The following is a 13,282-nucleotide window of genomic DNA, read 5'->3' on the forward strand; positions in this document are numbered from 1 at the left end:
TTGTTCATTATAGTTGAAAAATCAAACAACTATTTCTCTCAAGGCCGTACCCAGAGGGGGGGTACGGGAGTTTGAACCCCTCTCCCCCGCACTGTTTGTTTGACTCGTAAAAACATAACAAAAATGGATTAAAACAAATTTTGTATGCGTTTTGGAGGGTTTTTTGTGTAACCCCCCCCCCCCAAAAAAAACGGCCTTGATGTCTTTAGCTGTAAAATGACCCCCCATTTTAAGTTATTTAAGTTATGAAGGGAGAGGCCTGTAATTTATGAAATTAGTCCATTGTTTACATGTAGTATTTGTTATTGGGAAGTATGCACATTTATTTTGGGGGGGGGGCTGTTCTTGGGATAATTTTCTATGAGTAGAATGTTCCTTGGGGAGCTCAAAGAGTTCTAGGCGTCCCCTCCCCCTCAATCGCGGAAAATCCCCCACACATGTACAATTCAGCAGTCGAAGAGGAAGTATGACAAAAAATGTTTTTACACTTTTATTAGTGTTTTTTTTTCGTGTATTTGAAGGTTGAGTTAGCAGAGCGGGGTAAGATAAAGGTTAAAGAAAAAAAATTTGATAATATGAAATGAGTGGCAACTTCAGAAGGGTTGCCCTATGGTGAAAACGCACAGAGATAACAGGTCGAGATGAGAATAAGAAGTACAGGTAGAGCACGAGTATGACTCGCAGTAAGAGATACTCAATGAGAAAGGGTACTCGTAAGACTAAGTAAGAAGTTCAAGTTACTTCCCGTGGTCTTGGCGTGTGACCGACATCTTTAGTACAGGATACCAGTTCTTTCCTTGTGAATGAAAGGTTCCTTCATTTAAGTACCTCGGTAATACAGTGACCCAAGAGGGAAATTGTGATAGAGAAGTCTTACTACGCATAGCGTATGCAGGTGGAGCATTTTCTCAGCTGAATAATATTTGGAGATGTAGAAACTACTCACAGAAGTTGAAATTGCGATTGTTTAGCAGTAATGTACTCTCTGCAATTTTATATGAATGCGAGTCCTGGAGCTTTTCAAAGAATGCCGAGGAGACTACACGGCTTCGAGAACAATGGCCTACGAAAATTTCATGCGATACACTGGACTAACAGTGTAATGAATGCCCAGATAAGGGCATATACCGAACAAACACTGGTGACCGACGAGATCTGAATGAGAAGATGGAAGTACTGGGGGCATATTACCCGCATGAGCAAAGGACGCCTCCCACACGATGAATGGTGTTGGAAAAGACCCCACCCGGTATTCGAAGGATTGGAAGACAACGCAGCACACTTGGTCGGTCCCTGGAGAAAGAGCCGACGAGTCTCCGAACCCCACTAAATGAACTTTGGTTTTTAGCCCAAGATGGGCTAAGTTAGAGGTAAACCGTCACTGCCCTATGCGCCCCCATGCGTGGAAGGATCTAAGTCTAAGTAAGTAAGAACAGGAACACGTCCACTAAGCGCATATAAGAAGGATTTCTCGTCTGAAGTACCATTAAGGATGTCTTTTAAATTTAACTTCAATATCATAGAGTCAAACTCCAAGTCAGAATTAAGAAAATTTAATTTGGACAGAACCATATATTATGCCTATACTTTAAATTTAGCAAAATTATATCCCAAAATCCTTTCTTTTCTTCATTCTTTTTACTTGTGCTACTTCACCTTTGACAGCTCAATTTTACATGTGGTGGAATCTTCCGGGGGTAGTTGTCTGCGGAGGGAAGGGGCAAGGGCGAATTTCCCGCGTTGAGGGGGGGGATAGATTCAGACATTAGCTCAAAGATATACATAGATGCAATATTTCAAAAGTGCCGTGGACATACCTAAGGGGTAGAAGCAGGTAATACAGGGTTGCCAGAGGTTCAAGTGGTGAAAAAAGGGACTTAGGGACCTCTTTTTAGTCGAAAAGGGACCTCTCTAGGGACCATTCTGGACACAAAATGGACCCCAAAACTCAGTTTTCAGAAAGCTTTTGTAGGAAAAAGCACTGACACAACAGCAAATGACCCTTGACTAAGAAAAAAAATGTGAATAATCATTTGCAGACATCTCTCCATTATCAGAGGCCAAGTGATAATTAAGAAAGAGACCACCTGAGAATCCTCATGTCATGGGAGGAGCTTTTTCCTTCTTTTTTCTGAGCAATTTAGTTTTGAATACAAATAATCAGATGCGAAAATATGATGAAAGAGATAAGGGTACGTCTTTCTTTTCAATGCCTTTTTTGAGCTGGTTATGAGCTTTCTTCTGTAACTAGTCTGCAGCCTGTTCCTTGGTACCAAACGCTTCTTTTTTTTTCTTTAGAGTCTCTATTGTCTATCTTTTCAAAGAGGTTTTAGCAAGCTTTCTCAGTTTTTTCTTTCAAGGCTTTTCCCTGCTGTAGGTACAAATCATAGCCCTTTCTAGCGGATTTGGTTAGTTTTATCAAGTCTTCAGAGACAGCAACATTTTGCCCACGTCTTCCAAATCTGCCCCACCTATGTACCACAAACAGTTTTGCATTCAAAGTTCGTTCAGTCATCAAACCTTTTTTTTCACTGAGAACCCTCCCAGAAAGCGAGAAACCCTGCTCCATCCTGGCTGACCGGTGTGAAATGGTCAAAGCATTTTTTACGACTTCAGACAAGTTTGGATATTTCCCTATCTGAAACACGTTGTTCCAATTGTCGTCGATCCTTCCTGGCTCGAATGGAAGTCCAGATAACTGGACTAGCTTAAACTCGTTAATTACCATGTCTTTTTGCGTCGCGATGGGTAACTTCCTGGCAACATATAATAAACTGTGAGCAGAAACTGGCTTTGAAACTTCATGCAGAAAAGTTAACGCTTTCAACAACTGTTTTCTGCTGCCTTCTTTAAGGGTCATCTTCCAGAAAAAGGACCCAAGAGCTTTAGTTAAAAAAATTAGCAAACTTAGTTTGCCCGAAGGAAAAGTTTTTGACCATTGTATCTTGGAAACATTTTTCCATATTTATCTGCTTTTCCATCTACGGATTTCCCAGAATAGTCAGACTCAATCATCTTCAGGGCGCATGTAATTTCTTTAATTGTTTTTTCATCCCGCACTATGCAAACACCCAGGTGAATGGGCAGTTTTGCCTGTTCACCGCTCTCCATGGAAAATACTGCCGAAAGATGAGGCTGACTTCGGCATTATCTTTATGGCAAAATTTTTCGTATGTTCATGAGTCCTGACGTGCTGCAGTAAAGCATATGATCTCTTATGGTAGACAAGCAATGCATTGCAGATCGAACAGTAGAAAAAGAACAGATCTCCCGGATCGGCTCTACACCTCTCTTTCATTTAGTGTCCTGTTGCATCTTTCTCTTCCAGCCAAGTCTCCCAGAATTTGCACTTTCCATTCTAATTCAAAATTAAACTTCAAACCCTAAACTTTAAAAAAAGAAAAGAAGTTAGTAGAAAAACATATAGGCTATTACCAGAAATGTATTCAAATAAAAAAGGGCGCTAGGAAGTAGTCTAATAGTTCAAGAAATGTATGTAAGCCAAAATTGCGTAAGAAACTTGGTTTTAACACCGCCTCCTTTGTATTTTGAAATTCAAGCCATTGTCTTATTTTTTCCCTTCTGTGTGCAACAAAGTGATACCCAGAAGTTTCCTACGTAATTAACAAAGCCAACCAAACCTTGCCGCCTCCTAGCCTATTGCCTCCAGAGACAAAGGGGGTCACTCTTTTTTGTTACTAGTCTGTCTTTCTATGTAACAACAAGTTTTGTCTTTCTTAGACAAGCAAAAAGAGGTTCCAAGAATCTCAATCCAAACAAAAATACAGAAAACCGTATTCTCACAGGTATTGGTAGCCTTCAGAATACAAAGCTTTAAACCAAAGCAAGAAAATGGACTTTAAGGACCTTTATCAATTTAAGGGACCAGAGCTTCACTCAATTTTAGGGGCTTTGTGGCAGCCCTGGTACGGCCCCCCCCCCCCTTCCCTGAAAAATACTTAAGAGTCAGAGTAAAGCTTAGTCAGTAGAGTAAACTTACGTCACTTAGAAAAGCTTCTAGCCACGCCCAGGAGTATTGAAGAGATCAGAATATGTTTCCGGGAGGTGGGTAAGATGTCCCAAAAATGCAGTTTTGCACCCGAAATTTCCAAGCTTGCCGAGAAGAGAGGTCCTTTAAATAGACCTTAAGGGTAGAAATCAGAATTATTTTACGGAATTCAGTATGATATACCAGAGACCCATGGAATTGTGCAGTTGACTATATTTTACACACACAAAGATGGATATTGACCATATAAGCTGGTAGTTCTGGATAAGGTTAGCAGTGAATTTTGGGAAGCCTTCTTATAAAAGAACTGTAAAAATTTAACCTATTTATTCCAAGTTTTTAAAAATTACAGAAATTAAAAAAAGAACTTTTGGAAACTTTAAAAACAACAATTTTATATGTGACTATTACTTGGCTGAGTAGATATTCCCTTATATCACAAACCTTCTTACCTTATAATCACAAATCACAACCTTGCAGCCTTCAAACCTTAAAATAACAAACTTTCTTTTTATTTTTCTTCTTGATAACTCATTCAGAGAAACTTCAGAGAAATCAGGAATTTCTCTGAGAGTCCCTTTCAGATCCTGACACACAGGGTAAACATCCCTCCCCTTCTCAAAAAAATACTAAAGATTCAGTGTAAAGCTTAGTCATGACAGAACAGGTTAAGTTTGACACACTAGGTAAAAATGCCACCTTTCTAATGCTTCGTATTTTTTAACGCCAAAATTTTGTATTGGTTTTGTGTTATTTTTATTATTACCATTAACGGGTAGTATAATGTTGCATTGGATTGTTTCCTTGTTGTCTGCAAATTGCTCCAAAGGTAAATATCCTTTCCTGATTAAAAGAAAAAAAGCATTGTACCTCTGATGCAGACGTTAGCACATGGGGTCTAACTCCATGATTCAATAAATTGTCAATCCCTCCTTGTTCCCGATCTAGCACCAGTATAACATCTTCGACTTCCAATCCGAGATCTCGAAGCAGCTAAAAAAAAATGAGATATGGGAACTTAACGATTACAGTCAATGATGGATGATATAAAAGATAGAACCCCCTCATAAAGTATTGATAGTTTGTTTCTCGTTGTTAGAATAGATTACAAGCTTGTGTATTGTTATAATTCAGCCAAACATCTTTCATGACATGAAATAATGACAATTTTAAGTGGCGTTTCAACACATAGGCCTAACTGTTTAATGCTAATACAAAAATCAGTTCTATCACCCAATATTAGAGAACTAAATAGAACAATGAAGCTATCACTTTCTTTGTCAAGGAAGTGTTACATTAGACCAGCATTGTTGGCTATAGTTGAAAAGAAACAGAATGTCTTGGTTCCCCAACGGTAAATATATTGTACTTAAATATATATAATAATAATAATAACAATTGATTTATGTCCTCTATACATAAATAATGTACATAGATGATTATATGAAATGAATTAAAAGAAAACTGAAAAATAAAGAATATACTTCTGACGAAAAGTACGACAACAGGTCGCAGAATACACACAACAGCTAAGGAATCTAGAATAAAGAGATTATGATAGATCATTAGCGCATAACACTAAAAACATTCCTAAAACATAACGTATAAACACTCATAAAACATAACGTATAAATAGCTGTTTTATTAAAGCAATGGTGAAAAAACTATTTTTCCATTAAACAAAACAATTAAGGGGAAATTTATTGTATTTTCTTAGACCATATAGGAAACCGGTCGTATTGTTGATCCATTTTAACATTATATCAAATATTCCGAATTTTCGAATAATATACCTATTTTTGAACCAAAGTGAAATTCCAAGAAAATATTTATAAAACCGAAAACAGTACACGTGGATAGGTTTTTTACCACTTTTACTTAAGAACTTCAAAAATGGAACAATGAAAAATACATGAGGTGCAAATATTGAATTATAAATTATAGCAAGTGTTTGTCTATCAAAACGACCTTTCACCCTGACTAGCAGGCCATAAGTTTGCCTAAGTAGAGACGATAACAGCAACTCCCGCGTAGCTTTAATTCTTGGGCCAAAAGTCAAACCAAGGTAATTAATAGACTCATTATTAAAGATATTAAGTGATCCCACCGTAATTGAGTGATGCTGGAAATCACTTTTATTGCCTGTCACTAGGAATTCTGTTTTAGTAGGTTCAATCTCTAATCCTATCTCCCGTAGATGTGAATGCAATATGTTAATTACATTCTGTATTGATATTAAAATGTCCGAAAATAACAAAATATCCTCAGCATATGACAAGTGGCTAATGTCGATACCGTCAATCACATACGGGGGTAGGTACTGCGTTATTAAATATGACGGGGCTAAGAACTGACCCTTGTTTTACTCCACGACGTAAAGAAATACGGTCTGAAAGTTGCCCTCCCAAAAAAATTCTCACAGATGAATTACCATACCATCCCCTCAAACACTAGCTTATAAATGGGTTCACTCCACTACGCAATAATGATAAAAAAGCGTGGTTATGCAACATACTATCAAACGCTTTAGAAATATCAACTCAGCACACAAATAGTTGTTTTTTAAATTTATGATGGTGTTCCAATATTTCTAGAAATATTGCGTGTGTATTTTAAACCCACTTCGAAAACCCAACTGATGGTCCCCCACATCACATTTTGTTGATAAATATGGGAGTAAAATATTTTCAAATAACTTACTAATAACAGAACAGTGTTATAGGTCTATACGATGAACAATATGAAGGATTCTTGTCCTTCTTGCTTATACAAACTACTCTACATTCTCCCATCAAAGAAGGGACATAATGCTGGATTACTATTACTTGATATAATAACGTAAGATGTTCTACTAGTTTTGTAGTACCATACAAAAGGTGCTCTGATAACAAGCCATCTGGACCTAGGGCCTTCCCACATTTTAGTGAGCTAATTTGAATCAAAACCGAAGATGGAGAAAAACAAACTAGGTTTTTGTATGGGTTCAACTGAGAAAAATGCTTATATAACGATTCACGATAACTCAATTCAGTTGATGGTGGGTTGGACGAAAATACTGAAGTAAAGTGTCCATACTATTGTTCCACCGCGATTTGGTCTGATAAATCAGCTGATTATTGCGTTAATCTATGAACCTCGTTATAAAGTAACGTTGGATTATTCCTAATTTTGGTTGATATATCTTTTACTTGTTGTTTCTTCCATGTTGCCACTAACTTTATATAATTCTTTTTTGTTGATTTAACGATCTGAAAAAAGGGGCCATTTCTCGATCGGTCACATTGATCCCATATATGATACTATAGCCTATATTTCTCTTTTGCTTAGCCCAACCCAGGTATAACAGACCATCCCTTTTTTGTGTATTTTTACGGACTCTAATAACAGGAACCGCAACGGAAGCCGCAAGTTTCATAGCATGAACTATTTCAGCATAATACACATCTAATTCTAACGAATGAAATTTTTTAGACTGCGATAGGAGGTGAAAAGGAATTCTAATTCTACTGAGAATATTATCTAATATGCATTCATATAAGTTTACGTCTATCCTATCCCATAGCTGTTTTTGAAACCATTTCGGACTACAACGTACATGACAAAAAACAATTAAAACAACAAAAACTTCAAGGTAAGAATGATCACTAATCAAATTTTCATCCGATACTTCGACAAGAGACTTTTTTAATGATTAAATATCTGAGATTATGAAGTCCAAATTTGCCACACTACCTGAATTATGAACTTAAATGTAATTTCTGCTATTCGGTGCCACAGTTAGATCGTTCAGAAGTGATGACAATAAGATCAGGGACCACGGTAAACTAGGAATAGTAAGGTCAGTGTTAAAATCACCACAAAGCAAAATGGCTTTACCAGACGCTCGTATTTTATGAGAAATTTTTGAGACACTTGCACATGCTTTAGCAAAACGTTCGTTAGATTGTTCGTTTCTGTAATTAGTAGGCATATAAACTGCAAGAATAACGGTATGCCCTAGATCAATCGCAGCAAAAGTATCATTGGTTTCAAGTAAAACACATTTAAGGCTCTTATTTACTCCAATCATAATGCCGCCAGAGGGACGACCTCCTGTGATTTTCGCAGGACGGATGAAGAACTCGTATTCACAAGAAACTTCCAACTGATTACTATTAACGCCACTTAACTGGTGCTCTACTATACACACTATTTCGAATGACTTGAATATTTCGGCTATAACTATTAACTTATCTCTTGCTCCATTTATGTTCTGATAATACAGGTTTACAATGTCAGGTTCGGTGCAAAACTCCATACCTGTGGGGGGAACGGGAAATCAGTATCAAGCTTGAGGGCTCGAAGCACCGACAGGCATACGGCTCTTCAACACGGCGCAGGAGAAGCTGTTGCTTCTATGATTTCCACCACAATTTGCGCATTTCACAGCAGAGGCTGAGCATGCATTATCACGGCTATTAACATGGGGCCCGGCACATTTACCACATTTAAGATCGTTCATACATTCCCGAGCAAAATGATCAAAGCCTTGGCATTTATAGCACTGGTTGGGTCGGTTCAGGGGAGTTGACACCCGGAAAAGCGAATAATCAATTTTGATGCCATGCTTTAGAGCGAAATCGAGATCTAGTTGAGACTTAAAGGACAACTGCACGGCCGAACTACCTCCAAAGTGCTTTTCATGTACAACAGAGTTAACTAGACCCGTAATATTTGATTCATCAAAGCCCTTGTCAATACTTATAATCCCTAGATGTTCCTTCTTTACGACCTTAGCACTGATGCGTGAACCGGGTGGTAGTGCACTTACCACCGACGAGGCAGAATCATTATCTTTCATAAGCACCAGTAGCCTATCTCTCCGTTGCTCAACATGTTCGACTTTGTCTAACCATCCTAAATTTAAAATAAACTCACGCTGCTTATCGGGGTTGGAAGACTGCATACTAGCAGGTAAATTACTAAAAATAACAGGAAGTGTAGCATTTTCTGGCTTAGGGAGGAACGACCACAAACGGTTTTGTTCATCAATATCTGTGCTAACAGACTCTTGTTTTTCAACGAGAAAATTTAACATTCGAACACAGTCATTTAATCTTGATGCCACAATAGTATTTTGTTCGCTCGGGAAAACCGGAACATCTGACGGGTCCATAATCGCAAATCGTGGAACAGGATCATCTTTCGAGATTGGGTCCGATAGCAATTCGTAAAAGTCGGCCATAAAAGCCAAACTCGGATGTGAGCCTCGGCCCCTCTCAAGAATATCCACTTTAAAAATATCACGACGGATTTCAATAGTCTCTTTAAATGCATCTTTTCCGAAAAATTTCGCTGCTAGTTTAACAACAACGTCCTTATCTGCCTTGTTAGTAATTTGTCTCTGTAGAAAATTAGAAAATGGACAAATATACACTAAGTCCATTTTACAGGGCACGAAAACTTACTTTCCCATAATCTAAATGATAATCAAAGATCATAGTCCGTATTCGATCAAGCCGTCGGTAAGTTATAGTACGGTACTTAGTTATCAGAAAATTTGTAATATTTCATAATTTTCTTACTTCCAACAGTTTCGCAAATTGTGCAATCCAATTAAATACAAAGTATAATCCAGCTTAGGTCCTCACAGTTCAAAGACTGAATGAATACTCACTGAATAATACATGTTAAATACAAAACTCAGATTGAAATTGTTTTATTTGAGATAGGATCGTGGAAATATTAAGCCATGAAATATTAATATTTAGTTTGCACTTTGTGCTTAATCAATAAACCATGTTTATTTCCCGCAAAGGCAATTAAGTGTATCTTAGTTTGATAATTATATTGCCAAACCAGTGGTTGGGCAGTCAAAGCAGAAGTGTCGAGACACGTCGGCAAAAATTCACTGATTTGTTTATTATTGCCACAAATCAATAAGCTTTCGCTTGTCATGCAAGTAGGTGTTTTCCCAACCCACATATTTAGTGTCTTTCCCAAGAATGATTGCGGATTTATTTTTCCCCACCGTGGGTCATCATGTCAAACGAGTGGTTTGGCAGTCAAAGCAGAAGTGTCGAGACACGTTGGCAAAAATACACTGATTTGTTTATTATTGCCACAATTCAAAAAGCTTTCACTTGTCGTGCAAGTAGGTGTTTTCCCACGCACATATTGAGTGTCTTTCCCAAGAATGATCGTGGATTTATTTTTCCCTACCGTGGGTCATCATGTCAAACCAGTAGTTTGGCAGTCAAAGCAGAAGTGTCGAGACACGTCAGCAAAAATACACTGATTTGTTTATTATTGCCAAAACTCAAAAAGCCTTCGCTTGTCGTGCAAGTAGGGTAAAGGCACCGATGATTCGACAGTTTTTGTAAAAAACCAGTTTTTCTACTCTAGAAGTCTTAATTTAAAGACTTTCGGTTTGAAAAGGGTTTTAGTATGTAGGAAAAACATCTAGGAATCTAACTGTTTGATGAGAAGTTTGAAGTTTTCTCTGAAAAGGGTACAAAACTCCAATTTTCCGAAATTAGAACATTTTCACCTACAAATTCGACACAACAAAAAAGTTACCTGTTTTCGACGCAAGTCGGAACCCAATTCGACACTCGTCTAAATACTTGGGGAATACTTGTGGGCGGAACCTGGTGTATTTGACACGCATATTCTTGTTTCCTTGTTTTTCTTCAACTTCATTTAATGTATAAAAGACTATGGAAAAAGTAGAGGTAATAAAACTAACAAAATTGTTTCAAGTATGTAGTATTTGGTATAACAAAATCGGTACAAAAAATTTTAATACACACTATTGAATACAAATAGTATTTAGTATAACAAATTTAGTATAACAAAATTGTTTCACTAGGATTTTGGAAGGGATAGGGTCTAGGAAGACGGGAGTGGATTTCAAGAAATTTAAGAAGTTTATTTGATTTAGTGGATTTTATTTTCATATGCAGATTCTTAGTTTCGTCCAAAACATAAGCCTACGTTTCATTTTGTGTAAGATTTTGTATTCAATATAATTTGTATTTTTTATTCGGATGAAGGATAAATATGGGTATAATCTAAAAAATCTGGGGGGGGGGGGGCAAAATCAGGTCTGGGGGGAGGGGGAAACGAGGTCTGGGGGGCAACTGCCCCCCCTGCCCCATAGCAACTTACGCCCCTGCATGGTATGAGGCAAAGGGGCAGTTCCTCAGATGATGGAAAAATCCAGTGTCTGTAAGTAAAACTTCAAAGTTTAAAAAAAAACCTTTTGTTTAAATGTTCTTTCATCTGAAATATTATTAGAAATAATAATCATCAAAATCTCTCGTTGCCCAGAAAGCACCCGTAAATTCGACAGCTATGATGCCTATGGTTTCGTCAGTGGATCCTGGAATTTCGACACCTATTATTTCTCATCTGTTTTACATGTTCAGTGAAGTTTCGCCAAAGTCACCTATATTTCGACAGGGCCTGTTGCTGTCTGTCCAAAATTTCGACAAGGTTACTACAAGATATTCGCCAAAGAAATAAATCCCTTGATAGAAGCCAATATTTACGCTTGAATGCGGCTGAAGGAACATTTTTAGTCCGCCTGGTATTCCACTACATTGAACTAGAATTTTCGACACTTGGAACCTAGTTTCGACAATACAATTTCTGTTGCCAGTTTCATTTAATTTTATCAAGAAAAAGCTAATGTGGCTACATTTCAGAGAAGATCAGATTTATCTCGACACATTGGGTCTTATCCCAACTTTTTCTTGCAACAAATAATCAAGTAATGACAGTTTGAACATTACATATCTGAAAAATTGTCGGGAGCTCCTTTCATGTCAAAAACAGGAAACTGACCGAATTGAATGTTCTTTTCTTATCTGGGTGTACCGGATATAGTGTCCACGTTTTGCACCGTCGAAATATAACGACGGCTCCAAGAGATGGCGCTCTAAGTCACGGTTAAGCAGAGCTATCCCGTTTTGAAGGAAAATTACGACAGTGGTTCCGAAATTGCACTGTCGAATCATCGGTGCCTTTACCCTAGGTGTTTTCCCACGCACATATTTAGTGTCTTTCCCAAGAATGATCGCGGATTTCTTTTCCCCACCGTGGGTCATCATGTCAAACCAGTGGTTTGGCAGTCAAAGCAGAAGTGTCGAGACACGTCTGCAAAAATACACTGATTTGTTTATTATTGCCACAACTCAAAAAGCTTTCGCTTGTCATGCAAGTAGGTGTTTTTCCAACGCACATATTTAGTGTCTTTCTCAAGAATGATCGCGGATTTATTTTTCCCCACCGTGGAAAATCAGGTCAAACCAGTGGTTTGACAGTCAAAGCAGAAGTGTCGAAATACGTCGGCAAAAATACACTGATTTGTTTATTATTGCCACTACTCAAAAAGCTTTCGCTTGTCGTGCAAGTAGCTGTTTTCCCACGCACATATTTAGTGTCTTTCCCAAGAATGATCGCGGATTTGTTTTCCCCACCGTGGGGCATCATGTCAAACCAGTGGTTTGGCAGTCAGAGCAGAAGTGTCGAGACACGTCGGCAAAATAAACTGATTTGTTTATTATTGCCACAACTCAAAAAGCTTTGACTTGTCGTGCAAGTAGGTGTTTTTACCACGCACATATCATATTTAGTGTCTTCCCAAGAATGATCGTGGATTATTTTTCCCCACCGTGGGTCATCATGTCAAACAAGTGGTTTGGCAGTTGAAGCAGAAGTCTCGAGACAGGTCGGCAAAATACACTGATTTGATTATTATTGCCACAACTCAAAAAGCTTTCGCTTGTCGTGCAAGTAGGTGTTTTTCCCACGCACATATCTAGTGTCTTTCCCAACAATGATCGCGGATTTATTTTTCCCCACGTGGGGCATCATGTCAAACCAGTGGTTTGACAGACAAAGCAGAAGTGTCGAGACACTTCGGCAAAATACACTGATTGGTTTATTATTACCACAATTCAAAAAGCTTTCACTTGTCGTGCAAGTAGGTGTTTTCCCACGCACATATTTAGAGTCTTTCCCAAGAATGATCGCGGATTTGTTTTTTCCCACCGTGGGACATCATGTCAAACCAGTGGTTTGGCAGTCAAAGAAGAAGTGTCGAGACACGTCGGCAAAATAAACTGATTTGTTTATTATTGCCACAACTCAAAAAGCTTTCACTTGTCGTGCAAGTAGGTGTTTTTACCACGCACATATCATATTTAGTGTCTTCCCAAGAATGATCGTGGATTATTTTTCCCCACCGTGGGTCATCATGTCAAACAAGTGGTTTGGCAGTCGAAGCAG

General features: G+C 38.1%; 1 protein-coding gene across 1 annotated transcript in view; it reads left to right on the forward strand.

Annotated features, from left to right (window-relative positions):
• LOC148942439 (uncharacterized) overlaps window positions 1-13,282 on the forward strand; it is a 199,203-nt gene that overhangs the window by 58,010 nt on the left and 127,911 nt on the right. The gene's annotated exons all lie outside the window — the stretch shown is intronic.

The sequence above is a fragment of the Artemia sp. Qi Xiang Cuo genome, chromosome 17 (genome assembly GCF_049724085.1).
Source record: "Artemia sp. Qi Xiang Cuo chromosome 17, ASM4972408v1, whole genome shotgun sequence".
NCBI lineage: Eukaryota > Metazoa > Arthropoda > Branchiopoda > Anostraca > Artemiidae > Artemia > Artemia sp. Qi Xiang Cuo.